Source organism: Manis pentadactyla, chromosome 6 (assembly GCF_030020395.1).
Source record: "Manis pentadactyla isolate mManPen7 chromosome 6, mManPen7.hap1, whole genome shotgun sequence".
NCBI classification, from domain to species: domain Eukaryota; kingdom Metazoa; phylum Chordata; class Mammalia; order Pholidota; family Manidae; genus Manis; species Manis pentadactyla.
Genome location: NC_080024.1, coordinates 124,967,894 through 124,987,406, shown reverse-complemented (window position 1 = coordinate 124,987,406; position 19,513 = coordinate 124,967,894).

Sequence of the window (19,513 nt, the reverse complement as noted above, 5' to 3'; positions counted from 1 at the left end):
CTCTCTTTGGAATACATAGTGATATCTGTTTTTCCTGACAAGACATTGACCAATATATGGACATGATTAATTAGACTGAAGTTTGAATGTAGATCTGTTTTCTTTGCTAGTGTCACTATAAAATGGGCTCACCTACATTCCAAATGCTGTTAGTTTGTATTTAAGTGTGAACTACTGTAATTTATATTGATTAACTCATATATTTAGTGTAATTTTGGATACTTTTTACTCAGCCACTAAGGAAGAATTAATAACTTCAGAATGAATTCCAGTTTGTATTTATTCTTTCATGCATTACATTAAACAATTATAGGCCATGTATTTAGCATTGCGCTAGGTGCTGTGAGGGAAATACGAAGGATAACATTTTGTTTGGATCTTAATACTAATATATGTCACAAGGTGCTGATCACTGAATGAAAATAACAAAACACACACAACTGATACACATGTTAGGAGATAAGTGTTCATAAGGAAAGATAACAGAATGCTAGAGAAAAGTAAAAACTGAAACTGTTCATAATAAAAGCTTTCAATAAGCTAGTAAGAGAGGGGAATTTTCTCAAATTGATAAAGATTATCTATAAAAAAAACTTGCATCTGATATCACATTTAATGGTGGGAAACTCAAAGCTTTCCAATTAAGATCAAGTATAAAGCAAAGAAGTCCCTTCTAACCATTCCTTTTCAATATTGTGCTGTAAGTCCTTGCTAATACAATAAGTCAAGAAAAGGAAATAAAAGATATAGGGGAAGGAAAACAAAACTGTCTGTTTACAGGTAACATGATTACCTATGGAGAAAATCTGAAAGAATCAACAAAAAAAGAACTAGAACTAATAAGCAAGTATAACAATATAACAATTACTCTTGCAGGATATAAGGTTAATATACAAAAAGTCAATTGTTTTCCTATATGCCATAAGGAACAAGTGGAATTTGAAATTAAAAATACAATACCATTTATGTTAGCACCCAAAAAAATGAAATACCTGTAATAAAACATGAGATCTATATGAGAAAAGTTACAAAGTTCTTATGAATGGAATCAAAGAACTAAATAAATGGAAAGATATTCCGTGTTCTTTGTTAGGAATTCAATATTGTCAAGATGTAAGTTCTTTCCAACTTGTTCTATGAATTCAATGAAGTCCCAATCAAAATCCCAGCAAGTTATTTTATGGATATAGACAAACTGATTCCAAAGTTTATATGAAGAGGCAAAAGGTTCAGACTCACCAATACAATACTGAAGAATAATAAAGTTGGAGGAATGACACTGCTTGACTTCAAGACTTCCTACGAAGCTCCAGCAATGGAATACAATGGAGAGCCCAGAAACAGACCCTCATAAAAACTGCCAATGGATCCTGACAAAGGAGCAAAGACAATACAGTGGAGCAAAGATAGTCTGTTCAACAAGTAGTGCTGGAATAACAAAACATCCACATGCAAAAAATTTAATCTAGACATAGATCTCATACTTGTCCCAAAAATTAACTCAAAATGGATCATAGGCCCAAGTGTAAAATGCAAAACTGTGAAACTCCTAGAAGACAACATAGGAGAAAACTTAGATGATCTGGGGTATGGTGATATCTTTTAACATACAACACCAAAGACATGATCCATGAAAGAAAGAATTGATGATCTGGACTTTGTTAAAATTAAAACTTCTGCTTTGTGAAAGACAAAATTAAAAGAATTAGAAGACAAGCCACAGACTTGAAGGAAATATTTTCAGAAGACACATCTTTTAAAGGACTGTTATCCAAAATATACAAAGAATTCTTAAAACTCAGCAATAAGTAAAAAAAAAACCAATTTTAAAAATTGGCCAAAGACTTTAAGAGACACCTCATCTAAGAAGATATATATATGGCAAATATGTAAAGATGCTCCAAATCCTTTGTCATCAGAGAAATGTAAATTAAAACAATGCGCTATCACTACACCCCTATTAGAAGGGTGGAAATCCAGAATACTGACGACACCAGATGGGGAGGATGTAGGGTAACGAGGACTCTTCTTCATTGCTAATGAGAATGCAAGATGGTGTATCTATTTTGGAAGAGAGTTTGGCCTTGGTATCTTACAAAACCAAACAACCTCTTAGCATATGAGGCAGCAATGGCGCTCCTTGGATTTACCAAATTGTTGAAAACATACGTCCTTATGAAAACCTGGGTAGGGATGTTTATAGCAGCTTTATTCATAATTGCCAAAATTTGGAAGCAACCAAGATGTCCCTCAGTAGGTAAAAAAGATAAATAAACTGTGGGACATCAAGACGATGGAATATGATTCAGCACTAAAAAGAAATGATCCATCAAGCCATTAAAAGACATGGAAGAACCTTAAATACATATTACTAGGTGAAAGCAGCCTCTCTGAAAAGACTACATCCTGTATGATTCCAACTATATGACTTTCTGGAAAAAATGAAGCATTTCCTCTTCACGGACTTTCTTCACCTTTGTAAACTTGCATGGGATATATCCTTGAGGACCTTGTTCCACCAAAACTTTGACCAATTATTTTATTCTCTGAGTTCTCACATATTTTCAGAATAAAACCATTCTTTCTCTCTTCCTTTCTTTACTTTTCTCTCTTTCTTCATTGCTAGGCCCAGACCCCAAAACCCTGAAAACTAATGAGACTGATGTGAGCCTGGGAATATGTGCTTTTCAAAAACTCCCCAGTGATCCTGGGAATGAAGGCAATGTGAGAAACAGTAGTCTGGGAAGAAACTGAAATCGTTGCAGTAGCCAAAATAAATTTTTAGATGCTCGGTCATGACATACTTTCTCATGGAAGGTCATTTTTTCTCATTTAGAATTTGTTGTACTTTTCATTTGAGCACATTACATAAATTTATTTCCCAATTAATCACAGCAAATTCAGAACCACAGATGAAAAGCATGTGCAAGATTTGACTAAAGACAGACATGACCATTGCATAAAGAAGTGACAGTTGATGACTTCCTCCAAAGGAGATGTTAAGCAGAAATGAGAGTATAAGTAAGGAGATGTCCAGGCCTCTGCCACCCATTTCCTAGTCCTGCTGACAAAGCAGAATTTGTTTTTGTTTTTCCCATTACTTGGCTCCAGACTGCTAGATAAGTAATAAGCATTTTGACTCACTCACCTTAATTTCTTTCCACTATAAAAATTTAGATTCAGGAGGCGGAGCCAACATGGCGGCGTGAGTAGGACAGTGGGAATCTCCTCCCAAAAACATATATACTTTTGAAAATACAACAAACACAACTAGCCCTAAAAGAGAGACCAGAAGACGCAGGACAGTGGCCAGACTGCAGCTACACCAGCGAGAACCCAGCGACTGGTGAAAGGGGTAAGATACAAGCTCCAGCCCGGCGGGACCCGAGCGCCCCTCCCCCCAGCTCCCGGCGGGAGAACAATAGGCAGAGCAGGAGGGAGACGGAGCCCAGGACTGCCGAACACCCAGCCCCAGCCATCCGGGCCAGAGCACAGACACAGTACATGCCCAGGGGGCCCTGGATACTGGGGGAACAGGGAGTAAGACCTCTGAGCGGGTGCTGAAGCTGATGCCCCTGAGACAAAGAAAAGTGGGGGCTTTTTGAAAGTCTTAAAGGGACAGGGACTTAACAGCTTGACGGAAACAACCCAGGTCACAGTACAGCAGCTGGAAATTACAGGGAAAACCGGGTGCACTAACCCCCTGGGCAACAGCTCTGAGACCCCTCACGGAGGCAAACAGTCAAGCAGCACCCCCATCCATTACCCCACCGGGCGCTGCGAAAGCAGAGAAGCAGCCTGAGACAAATTCCGCCCACCGAAAGGGAAATTTCTCCCTTCTGGCCAGGCAAGACACAAAGACCCAGTCTACACGCAATTACCCAACACAAGCCACTAGGGGTCGCAGTTGTCCCAGTAAAGAAAGGCCAGTAGCAAGTGAAAATTTTGGCCCTCCCAGCTGACAGTCAATAGCACCTGTCAACATGAAAAGGCAAAAAAATATGATCCAGACAAGACTAACCCAGACAGCGTCAGCATCTGCTACATCTTCCCCTGAGAAGGAACCTGGGGAGATAGATTTAGCCAGTCTACCTGAAAAAGAATTCAAAACAAAAGTCATAACCATGCTGATGGACTTGCAGAGAAATATGCAAGAACTAAGGAAGGAGAATTCAGAAATAAAACAAGCTCTGGAAGGACGTCAAAACAGAATGGACGAGATGCAAGAGACCATTAATGGACTAGAAAACAGAGAACAGGAACGCAGAGAAGCTGATGCAGAGAGAGATAAAAGGATCTCCAGGAAAGAAAGAATTTTAAGAGAGCTGAGTGACCAAACGAAAAGGAACAATATAAGAATTATAGGTATTCCAGAAGAAGTAGAGAGAGAAAAGGGGTTAGAAAATGTCTTTGAAGAAATAATTGCTGAAAATTTCCCCAAACTAGGGGAAGAAATGGCCTCTCAGACCACAGAGGTACACAGAACTCCCATGACAAGGGATCCAAGGAGGGCAACACCAAGACACATAATAATTAAAATGGCAAAGATCAAAGACAAGGACAAAGTATTACAAGCAGCCAGAGAGAAAAAAAAGGTTACCTACAAAGGAAAACCCATCAGGCTATCATCAGACTTCTCAACAGAAACCCTACAGGCCAGAAGAGAATGGCATGATATACTTAATGCAAAGAAACAGAAGGGCCTCGAACCAAGACTGCTGTATCCAGCACGAATATCATTTAAATATGAAGGAGGGATTAAACAATTCCCAGACAAGCAAAAGTTGAGGGAATTTGCCTCCCACAAACCACCTCTACAGGGCATCCTACAGGGACTGCTCTAGATGGGAGCACTCCTAAAAAGAGCACACAACAAAACACCCAACATATGAAGAAGGGAGGAGGAGGAATAAGAAGGGAGAGAAATAAAGAATCATCAGACTGTGTTTATAATAGCTCAACAAGCGAGTTAAGTTAGACAGTAAGACAGTAAAGAAGCTAACCCTAAACCTTTGGTAACCACAAACTTAAAGCCTGCAATGGCAATAAATTCATACCTTTCAATAATCACCCTAAATGTAAATGGACTGAATGCACCAATCAAAAGACACAGAGTAATAGAATGGATAAAAAAGCAAGATCCATCCATATGCTGCTTACAAGAGACTCACCTCAAACCCAAAGACGCGCACAGACTTAAAGTCAAGGGATGGAAAAAGATATTTCAAGCAAACAACAGAGAGAAGAAAGCAGGTGTTGCAATTCTGGTATCAGACAAAACAGACTTCAAAATAAAGAAAGTAACAAAAGACAAAGAAGGACATTACATAATGATAAAGGGCTCAGTCCATTAAGAGGATATAACCATTATAAATATATATGCACCCAATACAGGAGCACCAACATACCTGAAACAAATATTAATAGAACTAAAGGAGGAAATAGAATGCAATGCATTCATTCTAGGAGACTTCAACACACCACTCACTCCAAAGGACAGATCCACCAGACAGAAAATAAGTAAGGACACAGAGGCACTGGACAACACATTAGAACAGATGGACCTAATAGACATCTACAGAACTCTACATCCAAAAGCAACAGGATACACGTTCTTCTCAAGTGCACATGGAACATTCTCCAGATTAGACCACATACTAGGACACAAAAAGAGCCTCAGTAAATTCCAAAAGATTGAAGTCCTACCAACCAACTTTTCAGACCACAAAGGCATTAAACTAGAAATAAAATGTTCAAAGAAAGCAAAAAGGCGCACAAACACATGGAGGCTAAACAACACGCTCCTAAATAATCAATGGATCAATGACCAAATCAAAATGGAGATCCAGCAATATATGGAAACAAATGACAACAACAACACTAAGCCCCAACTTCTGTGGGACACAGCAAAAGCAGTCTTAAGAGGAAAGTATATAGCAATCCAAGCATATTTAAAAAAGGAAGAGCAATCCCAAATGAACGGTCTAATGTCACAACTGTCGAAATTGGAAAAAGAAGAACAAATGAGGCCTAAGGTCATCAGAAGGAGGGACATAATAAAGATCAGAGAAGAAATAAATAAAATTGAGAAGAATAAAACAATAGCAAAAATCAATGAAACCAGGAGCTGGTTCTTCGAGAAAATAAACAAAATCGATAAGCCTCTAGCCAGACTTATTAAGAAGAAAAGAGAGTCAACACAAATCAACAGTATCAGAAATGAGAAAGGAAAAATCACGACGGATCCCGCAGAAATACAAAGAATTATTAAAGACTACTATGAAAACCTATATGCTAACAAGCTGGGAAACCTAGGAGAAATGGACAACTTTCTAGAAAAATACAACCTTCCAAGACTGACCCAAAAAGAAACAGAAAATCTAAACAGACCAATTACCAGCAACGAAATTGAAGCGGTAATCAAAAAACTACCAAAGAACAAAACCCCCGGGCCAGATGGATTTACCTCGGAATTTTATCAGACATACAGGGAAGACATAATACCCATTCTCCTTAAAGTTTTCCAAGAAATAGAAGAAGAGGGGATACTCCCAAACTCATTCTATGAAGCTAACATCACCCTAATACCAAAACCAGGCAAAGACACCACCAAAAAAGAAAACTACAGACCAATATCCCTGATGAACGTAGACGCAAAAATACTCAACAAAATTTTAGCAAACCGAATTCAAAAATACATCAAAACCACCATACACCATGACCAAGTGGGATTCATCCCAGGGATGCAAGGATGGCACAACATTCGAAAGTCCATCAATATCATCCACCACATCAACAAAAAGAAAGACAAAAACCACATGATCATCTCCATAGATGCTGAAAAAGCATTTGACAAAGTTCAACATCCATTCATGATAAAAACTCTCAGCAAAATGGGAAAAGAGGGCAAGTACCTCAACATAATAAAGGCCATCAATGAAAACCCACAGCCAACATTATATTGAATAGCGAGAAGCTGAAAGCATTTCCTCTGAGATCGGGAACTAGACAGGGATGCCCACTCTCTCCACTGTTATTTAACATAGTACTGGAGGTCCTAGCCACGGCAATCAGACAAAACAAAAAAATACAAGGAATCCAGATTGGCAAAGAAGAAGTCAAACTGTCACTATTTGCAGATGACATGATACTGTACGTAAAAAACCCTAAAGACTCCACCCCAAAACTACTAGAACTTATATCGGAATACAGCAAAGTTGCAGGATACAAAATCAACACACAGAAATCTGTGGCTTTCCTATATACTAACAATGAACCAACAGAAAGAGAAATCAGGAAAACAACTCCATTCACAATTGCATCCAAAAAAATAAAATACCTAGGAATAAACCTTACCAAAGAAGTGAAAGACTTATACTCTGAAAACTACAAGTCATTCTTAAGAGAAATTAAAGGGGACACTAACAGATGGAAACTCATCCAATGCTCGTGGCTAGGAAGAATTAATATCGTCAAAATGGCCATCCTGCCCAAAGCAATATACAGATTTGATGCAATCCCTATGAAACTACCAGCAACATTCTTCAATGAACTGGAACAAATAATTCAAAAATTCATATGGAAACACCAAAGACCCCGAATAGCCAGAGCAATCCTGAGAAAGAAGAATGAAATAGCGGGGATCTCACTCCCCAACTTCAACCTCTACTATAAAGCCATAATAATCAAGACAATTTGGTACTGGCACAGGAACAGAGCCACAGACCAATGGAACAGACTAGACAATCCAGACATTAACTCAGACATATATGGTCAATTAATATTTGATAAAGGAGCCATGGACATACAATGGCGAAATGACAGTCTCTTCAACAGATGGTGCTGGCAAAACTGGACAGCTACATGTAGGAGAATGAAACTGGACCATTGTCTAACCCCATATACAAAAGTAAACTCAAAATGGATCAAAGACCTGAATGTAAGTCATGAAACCATTAAACTCTTGGAAGAAAACATAGGCAAAAACCTCTTAGACATAAACATGAGTGATCTCTTCTTGAACATATCTCCCCAGGCAAGGAAAACAACAGCAAAAATGAACAAGTGGGACTATATTAAGCTGAAAAGCTTCTGTACAGCAAAAGACACCATCAATAGAACAAAAAGGAACCCTACAGTATGGGAGAATATCTTTGAAAATGACACATCCGATAAAGGCTTGACGTCCAGAATATATAAAGAGCTCACACGCCTCAACAAACAAAAAACAAATAACCCAATTAAAAAATGGGCAAAGGAACTGAACAGACGGTTCTCCAAAAAAGAAATACAGATGGCCAACAGACACATGAAAAGATGCTCCACATCGCTAATTATCAGAGAAATGCAAATTAAAACTACAATGAGGTATCACCTCACACCAGTAAGGATGGCTGCCATCCAAAAGACAAACAACAACAAATGTTGGCGAGGCTGTGGAGAAAGGGGAACCCTCCTACACTACTGGTGGGAATGTAAACTTGTTCAACCATTGTGGAAAGCAGTATGGAGGTACATCAAAATGCTCAAAACAGACATACCATTTGACCCAGGAATTGCACTCCTAGGAATTTACCCTAAGAATGCAGCAATCAAGTATGAGAAAGACCAATGTACCCCTATGTTTATCGCAGCACTATTTACAATAGCCAAGAATTGGAAGCAACCTAAATGTCCATCGATAGATGAATGGATAAAGAAGATGTGGTACATATACACAATGGAATACTACTCAGCCATAAGAAAAGGGCAAATCCAACCATTTGCAGCAACATGGATGGAGCTGGAGGGTATTTTGCTCAGTGAAACAAGCCAAGCAGAGAAAGAGAAATACCAAATGATTTCACTCATCTGTGGAATATAAGAACAAAGGAAAAACTGAAGGAACAAAACAGCAGCAGAATCACAGAACTCAAGAATGGACTAACAGGTACCAAAGGGAAAGGGACTGGGGAGGATGGGTGGGTAGGGAGGGATAAGGGGGGGCAGAAAAAGAGGGGTATTAAGATTAGCATCCATAGCGGGGTGGGAGAAAGGGGAGGGCTGTACAACACAGAGAAGACAAGTAGTGATTCTACAACAGGTTGCTACGCTGATGGACAGTGACTGTAAAGGAGTATATAGGGGGGACCTGGTATAGGGGAGAGCCTAGTAAACAAAGTATTCGTCATGTAAGTGTAGATTAATGATTAAAAAAAAAAAATGCAGTTCCTATGTGGTGACCTCTAATGAGTTCTACACAATGATATAAAGGACATATAAAAGTGTAGGCAAAGGGTCTGTTTGTGTTTATACAGAGGATCAAAGCCTAATTTGGCTACCCCGAAAATGAACTAAGATACGATATGAAAAAGAACTTCCAACATCAGCACTCTCGGGAAGACTCATGACAGAAGATGATCAGAAAAAAAAAAAAAACTCCAACAAAGATCCACGCACTGTCACAGGTGTAGATGCACTCATCCCACCAGTTCCTGGACCTGCCATGGGAAAGATGAAGGAGATATCTAAGCTGGCCTGTGCATACAGTAAAACAAAAATTGGACTGGATCTATACTGTTGGAACTCAACCAAGAATTAGGAGAAGTGCAAATTGTAGCACTCCAAAATCTTACAACCACAGACTATTTATCGTTAAAAGAACATATGGGATATGAACAGTCCCCAGGAATGGGGTGTTCTAGTTTATCTGAATTCTCTCAGACTGTTTAAGTTCAGTCGGACAATATCCACCATATCATAGATAAGTTTTCACAAATGCCTAAGGTGCCTAACTGGTTTTCTTGGTTTCACTGGAGACGGCTGGTAATTACAGGTATGCTTTGGTTAGGTAACTATATTCCTATTATGTTAATGTGTGTGCACAATTTAATTAGTCGTTTAAAACCTATCCATGCTGAAGTTACTCTACAAGAAGATATGTCAAAGAAATAATCAATCTTCCCAGGTTTTCTTCCGCCTGCTACTTCTATAGCTTTTCTTCTTCCTACCTAATCACAACCTTTAAATAGAACTCGTGCCACATGTCGAATTTACCGAGTATCATAATTCTTCCAAGTGGTAAAGATACCTCAAGACAAATGCTGGGCATAGAAGCCACAGGGCATAAATATGCAAAGAAGTAAAAAGCTAACCTTTTCAAACAATAAGGCTTCTCTCTCACTTACCAACTTAACATTTCCCTGTATGGCCCCGGAAGATGACTGGTTAGCCAGAGACGGGTAAGATTCCTCAAGGGAGGAACAACCTAAGACAGGCACAGTCGCAGGGGGCCATCTGGTGAGAAAATGGGGAGCAGCAGAGGTGAGGCTTAGAAACCCCCCCCCTCATGTTCTGAGAGAAATCTTTGGCATACATGGATGTTTATTGCCCTCGTCTAGCTCGGATTAACACATAGTCTAAGGGCACACACCTGATCATCTACATTTGCTCTCTTACAACACTAAACTCTGTTTTCTACCTTTATCTTGTATCTACCTATCACTTCAGCATTTTATTAAAAATAATAATAATAGAGAAATGTGGTATCCACATATAAATCAAGTATAAAAATCAAATGAATATTCATATTTGAACTGACTGTGTATAGTTCATAATGCATGAACAAAACCGAAAGCTTCTGTGATGACTGCCCTTGTACTGTTCACCATGTAACTTATTCACTATGTAAGAATTTGTACTCCATGTAAGAATTTGTTCGTTATGCATCAGAAGATTGGAGACTGACGAAAATTAGGCTTGGGGTGGATTAATGATTGTGCATTGAGTATTGACCCCCCTATACAGAAATTTATTGTGGTTAACAACTATTTGATCAATAAATACGAGAGATGCCCTCACAAAAAAAAAATATATATATATATATATATATATATATATATATATATATATATAAACACTTCCAATTGTAAAATAAATAAGTAACCGGGATGTAATGTATAGCATAAGGAATATAGTCAAAATACTGTAACAACTTGGTATGGTGATACCTGGTACCTAGAATTATCATGTATATAAATGTTGAATCACTGTGTTGTACACCTGAAACTAATGTAATGCAATGCTGTTGTCAACTACCCTTCAATAAAAAAAAAAAAAATTTATATTCAGGAAAGAGAGAAAGATGGAAGCACCTTACGTAGGCCACAAGCATCAATTTCAGGTCCCAAAGATTTCTACCAGAGATGGCCATTCATCTGTTAAAACCTGGTACCCTGATGACCACTGTTTACTTCCTTTCCACTTAGTAACTTGAGTCACAATACTGGGGAAGGAAGGTTTCCCTAGGGGTGATTTGATGTTGCAGACTTCTGGTTATTATGCTATCTAATGCCATTGAATGTACAGTGGCAGTCTCCAAATATGGCTGCCAGAAACCCTCCATTCCCTATAAAGCATATCATTTCTCACATCAAAAAGTGGAGACTACTCTTTTTTTGTTAAATGTAGGTAGCCTTAGGAATTGCTTTGGCTAATCGAATGTGACGGAAGTGTTATTCTGGAATGCTTGACCTCAGAAGATGTAAGAGGACTGGCAGCTTCTGCTTTCTCACTTTAAGAGCTCAGCCATCATGCTGTGAGGAAGTGCGAAAAGAAGAGAATGCCTAAGAGATGATGGGGCATCTTGGACATCCAAGACACAGCCAAGCTCTCAGCTAAAAGCTGCAGCATGAGTGATCCCAGTTATCATTACATGACATTAAATAATTACCCAGTTGAGCTCTGCCTGAATTCCTGATGCAGAGAATGGGAAATATAATAAATTGTGGTTTTAAGCCATTAAGTTGGGGGTCATTCATTATGCAGCAAAGGGTAACTAAAACACTCCCTCACTTCCAGCCAAAACCTCACAGAGTATAACAGTTTAGATCCTGCTTGAGGCAGGAAAAACAGAGAGAAACTGTCTGTTACAGCAGTGTACTAACTGACATTAATAATAATGATCTTAAGCCATTGTGATGACTTAAATAGTGCTTAAGGAAACAGGAATATCTATCTAAACTTGCATGATATATTTTAAAAGTACTTCCATTTAAACATGTTAACATTTTGAAGATTAATACAGAAACTTTAAGGATATGCATCAGGAATCTGGAACATTTGTCTATACAGGAAACTTCATTCCTGAGGATGTTAGGCAAATGATTTGTTGTGAGATAGAGAATTACTCTTGCCTTAAGATCAAAGAGCCTGAAAAAGCAGCTAAGTGCAGGTCCTGCACACAGAAGATAACCAAACTTTATTTGAAAGACATCTCAAGAGTAAGGGTTGGAAGGTGGGCCACTGAGCCCTAGAAAAACCTCCTCTAACAGCCTATTGTGTGTCCTGACCTTGACAGTGAACGATGCTTTTAGACTACCTGAAAGAGGAGGTCTGGATCGTAGCCACAACATTTATTTCCTGTAGGTTTTGGCTGAATTACTTAACCTCTCCTGAACCCTAGTTAAAAAAGAATCCTGAAACCCACTGATTCTCTATGCAGACAAACACTAGAGATTTCTGTTTGAGTGAAGAACATCATATGTCCCTTTTACAACTAGAATTGCTGAGCCAGTGTAACTTTCTGAGAGCAGTGGGTCCATTCAGGCAGGGCTGGCTGAGCTTCCCAGGTATATCAGTTTCCTCGGCCTGCTGTAACAATGTGGCACAAACTGGGTGGCTTAAACAACAGAAATATATTTTCTCACAGTTCTGGAGGCCAGAATTATGAGATTAAGATGTCATGGGGTTGGTTCCTTCTGAGGTCTGTGAGGGAGAATTTGTTCCATGACTCTCCCCTAGCTTCTAGAGGCTTGTTGGAAATCTTTGCTGTTCCTTAGCTTATAGTCACACCATCCTCATCTCTGCCTTCATCTTCACATGGCACTCTCCCTGTGCACCAGTTTGTGTCCAAATGCCCCTATTTATAGAACAAACAATAGTCATACTGCCTTAGCGCTCACCTAAAGTGAGAACCTCACTTTAACTTGATTACCTTTGCAAAGACTGTCTCCAAAGAAGCTCACCTTCTGAAGCACCAGGGCTCAGGACTTCAACACATCTTTTGGGAGCCACAGTGCAAGCCAAAATACCGCGGTCAGTTAAGATAGGCTACTCCAGCCTCTAGAACCTGAGTCTGAGCAGTGCTGCGCCTGAGCATCCTTGGAAACAACAAACCCCACAGATGCTTGTCCTGACGTCTCCTTATTGAATTGGTTTCTATGATTCTTGGTTATGATTATGCAGCAAAGGGTAACTAAAACATTCCCACACGCCCAGGCAAAACCTCACAGAGTATGACACTGACCTAGGCCACTTCCAGGTGAAGTCCCAGCAGTTACCCTGACAAACCTGTCAGCCTGGACTCCTGCTGTTTCACTCCACCTCATGCCTCAAATCTACCACCTCAACTCTCCCTCATCCCATCGCTCATTCGTCAGGCATCCCCTGGATGCTGACTCCCCTGGCTCACTGCCAAACCCTAGTCCTCTCTATCACTTCCCCCTGGGTATTTTTCAATACCCAGAATATGGAACTTAAGGGTGTCATTTTGGTTTGGCTTTGTTCTTTTAGACTTTTCTTTCCTAAGAAGGAAAAGAGATCATATTTGACTGACAAAAGTGTCTACCCCTTGCTTAGGAACTTGAAAAGAGAAAAAAAAAAGTAACCAATCCCCACAAAGCAGGCAGGAATAGGCACTTAACGACTCAGTGACTGTTTTAGTGCACACACCTCCCTCCTAGTTAATGACTTCACACTAACAACTGCTTTGGGCACTATAAATTATACACCTGTTTTGACTAGAAGGAGTTGCATGACGAGTGGTAGGGCTTATCAAAATCGAGTCAACATTACAGGCGCTTGTCAGCATGATAGACAGAAAAGCAAGATGTAATCCCAATCACTCCCTGATGAAACATATACAGAGGCTTAACCTAATCCCTGAAGGAGTGGATGGGAGAAATAAGGTGAAAGACCAATCAGCCTCTTTCCATGCAATCCTAAACTTATTGGTTGGCTGTTTTCATTCCCTGCATTCCCTGACTCATCAAGTAGGAGCCAGGAGGCGGCAAAAGCCAATGCTTTCTCAGCACAGCTATCTGATACATCTTGGCGGAAGATGCCTCTGCCTGTCTTTTCTTTTAGAGAGTTGTAAAAGACAAAACATTTGTCCATTTTTTTTTTAAATGAGGGCAAGTAGGTACTTGGGCAGAAGCAGTATTTTTCTCAAATTCCATCCATCAGTTAACGAGTGCCCCCTTTGTGTTCGCCCTTTGTTAGTTATTGTGAAAGATCCATGGAAAAAGAGAAGCAATCTTTCATGGCGTCTCAGAGTTGAGTCTAGCGTAGGGGAGAAAATACAGTTCTGCTCTAGGAAAAGAAAGTCTTAATGATTATATTATTTTACATATGTGATGAAATTGCTTCTCCCCTCCTAGTAGGCAAGTATTATCTTTTGTCATTTTATCCAGCTCTGGGCATCGGTATGCACTGGCCAGTCATGTCATGGACTCCTTCATTTAGCGTTCTTTGTAACCAGTGGCATAGAATTAAAAGGGTACTAATCAAGGTTCATAGTAGCATCCGCAGTAGAATTTAGGGGCTGAGGCCAGGAATAAATAAGTATATGGCCTCAGTCAGACTATCATACTGCAGTGAAGTTGTGTGCCCACAATGGGGAGTTGGCTGAAAGTCAATGAGACTGTAGCTGAGAAAAGACCATGGGAGAGTTTAGGGAATTAAACATATCCCCTTCATTCAATGGCACTGATATGTAGAGTGCTCAGATGTACACCCTGCCACACAAGCCACTCCTCCTTACTGAATTCTCCATGTAACATGTCCTGAAAGAGTTGATAAAGCCACCAAAGGTACTTCACTCCTGGGACCTCAACATCCTGTCAATCCAAGTCACTTCTCTAGAAATGGAACAAGTGCACTTAGGAAGAGAAGCCCATGTTAATCATTTGGGCTTTGGTTTCTCCTCTGCTATCTTGCTATCTTTGCCCACATAGGCCATTTCCCCCTCCAATCAACTTCAATTAAATTTAACTTAACAAAGACTGATAATAATTATCATTATTGTAAGAAAAAAACAATAATATTTTCTCTTTCCATAGTGCTTTTTCTTTCTTTCTAAACCATTTTCACATAAATATTAATTAATTCAATCTTTATCATCTACCATGTGCCTCTCCAGATAGGGGCTAGCCACTATGAAATGCAAGGACCAAAGCTTTGCATGCCCCTGGATTATGAATGTGCTCCCTGCATTGCTTTCACAGGTCATTGTGATCAAACCATCAGGCCCAAAGCCATCAGACTCAGTTGCCATGGAGGATACATGGCTTCTTTCTGGGAGAAGAAAATAAGAAAATGAAATCTGTCATCCTGCTCACCTGGGCCTCCTGACAGCACTCCACTACAGTCCACATCCTACTTGGTGCCCCAGGTTGCTTCCCAGCCCCTGGGCTTATGGAGCTGCTATTCCTCCTTTCTAGATGGCCTCACTGTCTTCGTTTCCAGTTTCAACCTCCCTCTGGTCCTCTCCCTGCCTGCACTTCCTCGGAACTCCACCAGAGTCCTTTATGTGGCATTTTGGCTCTCAGCTGGGTTTGCAACTTCTCCCAATTTAGCAACATGTGAAAATTTAATTACTGGGTGGTTGTCTCCCTCTTCCACATAATTAATGAAGATGTTAAAATAAAACTGGATTAAGAATTTATTACACTATAATTTGCAAATCATTGCCACAGTTACTAGATGAGCTCTAACAAGGCAGGAGGAAGCGAGCTCAGAGGGACAGGTGTGTCTAAGCCATCATGGTCTTTAAGCCAAAAGCAGTGTGGCACAAGGGAAAGAGTTCAGGTTGGGAGTCAGGAGGCGGGTTGTTCACAAGTTGTCTGTCACTAACTAGGAGAAGTTCCCCCATGATAATCCACCCCTGGGCCCCAAGGAGCAGGGTGAAGAAAACCAAGGGAATTTCAGCTCAGTGACTGAGTACTCAGGTGGACTCTTGGGTAAGGATGGGACACAGCCAGTGACCCACTGAGAAAGGAGGCCAAGAAGAATGGAGAGGGTAAACATGTGTCTCTTACTGAATACTGCAGTACTAGTATGAGTCAATCTTGAAGACTGAACAACAGAGTACTTGTTCAAATCATAAGACCCCAAGATACACTTACTCCTAAATATCAATTCTTGGCTGATAGAAATAGTCAACTCCAGACAAAAATGAACAATCATAAGGAAGGAAAGTTTCTAGCACTTAAATAATAGGCAATGAGGAAAGTCCTGTACCTAATTTTATGTCAGACCATTCACAGCAAATCCCATCTTTGTTATGCCACACACTGCCCCTGGACTTATTCCCGGTCCCACTGTCCCTTCTGACCTGGGCTCTCTCAACGCAATCTTTCACCTTGATTCTTCTCTTCTTCCCTCTGGTTTCTATGACTTCACAGCCCTCTTCCAGCTCCACCTTCAGCATGGCTCTTCTTGGGGCTGCTCAGTCTCGTGTCCTTCGGGCAGTGACCAAACAAGTCCCCTCACTTGCTCCAGTGTGCAGGCCAATCCCACACCCCCGTAACCTTCCCAGTTCAGGCAGCAATGTCTCCCATGTGGAGCTGCCGTCATCTCCTCCCTGCTGGCCTTGCCCACCCAGCAGGGAGAAAACCCAGGAATAGGATTAAGTGCAGCATGAAGGAATGTGCATTATAATATAGTGAAAGTACATAATGGAATGGATTATTGAAGGGGTTATTAGTGTATTTAAACAGTCTTAGCTTCATAGAGTAAATATAAAATAGGTGGTGCTATGGTATGACTGTTTGTGTTCCTCCAAATTTCATTGTGTTGAAAACCTAACCCCCAAGTTGGTGGTATTAGGACTGGGGCTGGTGATTGGGTCACTTTGGGGAGTGATTAGGTCATAAGGGCAGAGCCCTCATGAATGGAATTCATGTCCTTATAAAAGATGATTCACGGATGTAAGGATGCAAGACATCTGCCAGGTGGAAGAGGGCCTTCACCCAGCCATGCTGGCTGGCACCCTCATCTTGGAATAGCAGCCTCCAGAGCTGTGAGAAATAAAGTTCTGTTGTTTATAAGGTATTCTCTGTGGCATTTTATTATAGTAGCCCAAGCAGAGTAAGATAGGTAGTCATACTTGTGGGACTTTAAGAAACTAAATGTTGAAGAATATAATTCATGAATCTGGTTTTATTCCAAAATCCTTCTGTCATGTCCAATATATAATGATGTAAATTAGAATTGGCAAATCATTCATGACATGACTGCCTTGCTGGCCCAATATCACAAAATCCAAGTGAAGTTTGGCATCAAATATATTAATATCTATATTTGAGGCCTTTATAGTTCTTTATATCGATGGAAAGGGAAAGCCTATTTTGCTAAAAGAAAAGGAAATAAAAGACAAAATAGTGACTCACTCAAGGGAATACCTTGAAACGGGTATAATTTATAAAACAAAATACCCTTAATATGACAGCAGTCAATTTAGCTTGATATAAGAGAGGGTCTGTGTTTTCTTTCATTTATATTTTTATGATATGTAATGTCTTTATAATTTCACCACTCCACATCAAAGCCGCCGACTGCTGAGTGCCTAAATAAGTAGCATGTGAAGAAAATGAATGAATTGCTAAATGTCCCATTACGTCCACAGAGAATATCCTTCCATTTGGAGTCAGAAATCTTAAATTGAGATGACAAATGAATGGTTTTCACTCCAATGGAGGGAGAGTTTTGGCAACTTTATTACATTCAGCATTTGAATGGATAAGGGGGAAATATAGAGAAAAATGAAGTTTTAAAAAATAATGTGTTGTTGGTATTTGAGCTCTGGCTCTAAATGTCATTTCCTCTGTGAGACAGAGTGATGGGGACAGTGGGGGGCACAGCACAGGCATACAAGCTCCAGGGAGAGGGGAAGGAGGACCTGTCGCTGGCTTGATTTCTCCAGCACAAAGAAGCTATTTGAAGAATCTTAACAAGTTCCAACATGTTTGGCCCAACACATTAGAATTGACATCAAAAATTCAAATGCAAAGAATGTGTCGAGCTGGTTAAAGGAAATCACAATGATGTGTAGCTCTTAGGGCACTTAACTGTGGACACCCATGGGGGCCCCAAGGCAAGGGAGAAATGGGGGGTTTGGTAACCACAGCACCACCCAGGATTTCATCAACTTTATAAAGCTATCTGATGTTGCAAAGGTGCTATAGCAAAAGTAACCCAACTACTGATCTGTGCATATTGTATACATACTGGTCCCAAGGGAGTTCTTTAGCAGAGGTCCACATTTACAGGCTCTAATTCATTCATTCTTAAAGTCTCAATATTTGAAACTTCTTCTTCTTTCATGCTCCAGATTCCGTCACTCTCCTCTCTCTCTGACCATCAGCAAACTCCAGTATATACTTCCTCTCCACATGGTGGTTTGCACTACCCTTGATGATAGAGGAGGAATGTGTTCACAAGTAAGCTGAAGTGGCCTCAAAATCAGGAAACTGGGCATTTTCAGGGTAAAACATTTAATTTACTGGTCAAGATTAAACAAGCAACTAAGAGCATATGACCCAACTAGGAGAGATGCACTTTACTTTGAGTCCTGTGACCACCATACAGGGTGAACAGTTAGTAATCAAGTCAATTGTTCATTCCTTGAATGAAGTTGACCTAAACATATGTGAAAATGTGTATGATGTACAGTCAGAGCATGATGGGGAAAGGTTTGCCCTCCTATGCCTTTTAGAGTCTCTGTTTTAAAGAAACAGCTCATATATAGATAGAGAAAAAAAAATAGGGAGTTCTAAGGGCCATTTTCCATGTAAATGGAGAGTAGTATTTTACTCCACTAACTTGAAAAATATTCTCTCTGTATATGGCAATTATGGTATCAAAATTGCAACATAATGTAAATTAGAACATAAACTTTGAAAGTTAAAAATGGTTCTAAGACAAAATAATCAATCAAGAAGCTACTCCTCTCTGGCCACAGTTTTCTCATTATAGGAACAATGGAGTAGATTATGTAATTTCTAAATTCCCATGCAGTCTAACACTGTATAATCTTTAAGAACACAAACAATAATGTCACAACTACATAGTAATGGTGACCATCTTGTCAACAACCATTTGCTAAATGTTTATGAAGTACCAGACAATATGCTAAGTGGCTTACTTTATCCCATTTAACCTTTGCAACAACTTTATGAAGAAATAATTGCTAATCTTATTTTTATAGATGAAGACAAATAAGTGTCCCAATATTACACTTTGTGGATGCCAGCATTCTAATTCACATCAAACCTCAAATCTTGTGTTCTTAAGTTAAAAATACATTATTGAGTATTTAAATTTTGCTTTACATGATGGGATAGGAAAACAAGCTACAAAAGACCAAGTAGAAATATTTTCATAAGTGTTCACAGTATTATTGGAGAGAAAAGACCTACATGTGAAAAAGATAACCATACAGTTTGGCATGTGCATAACTGCCAAATTGAATAGA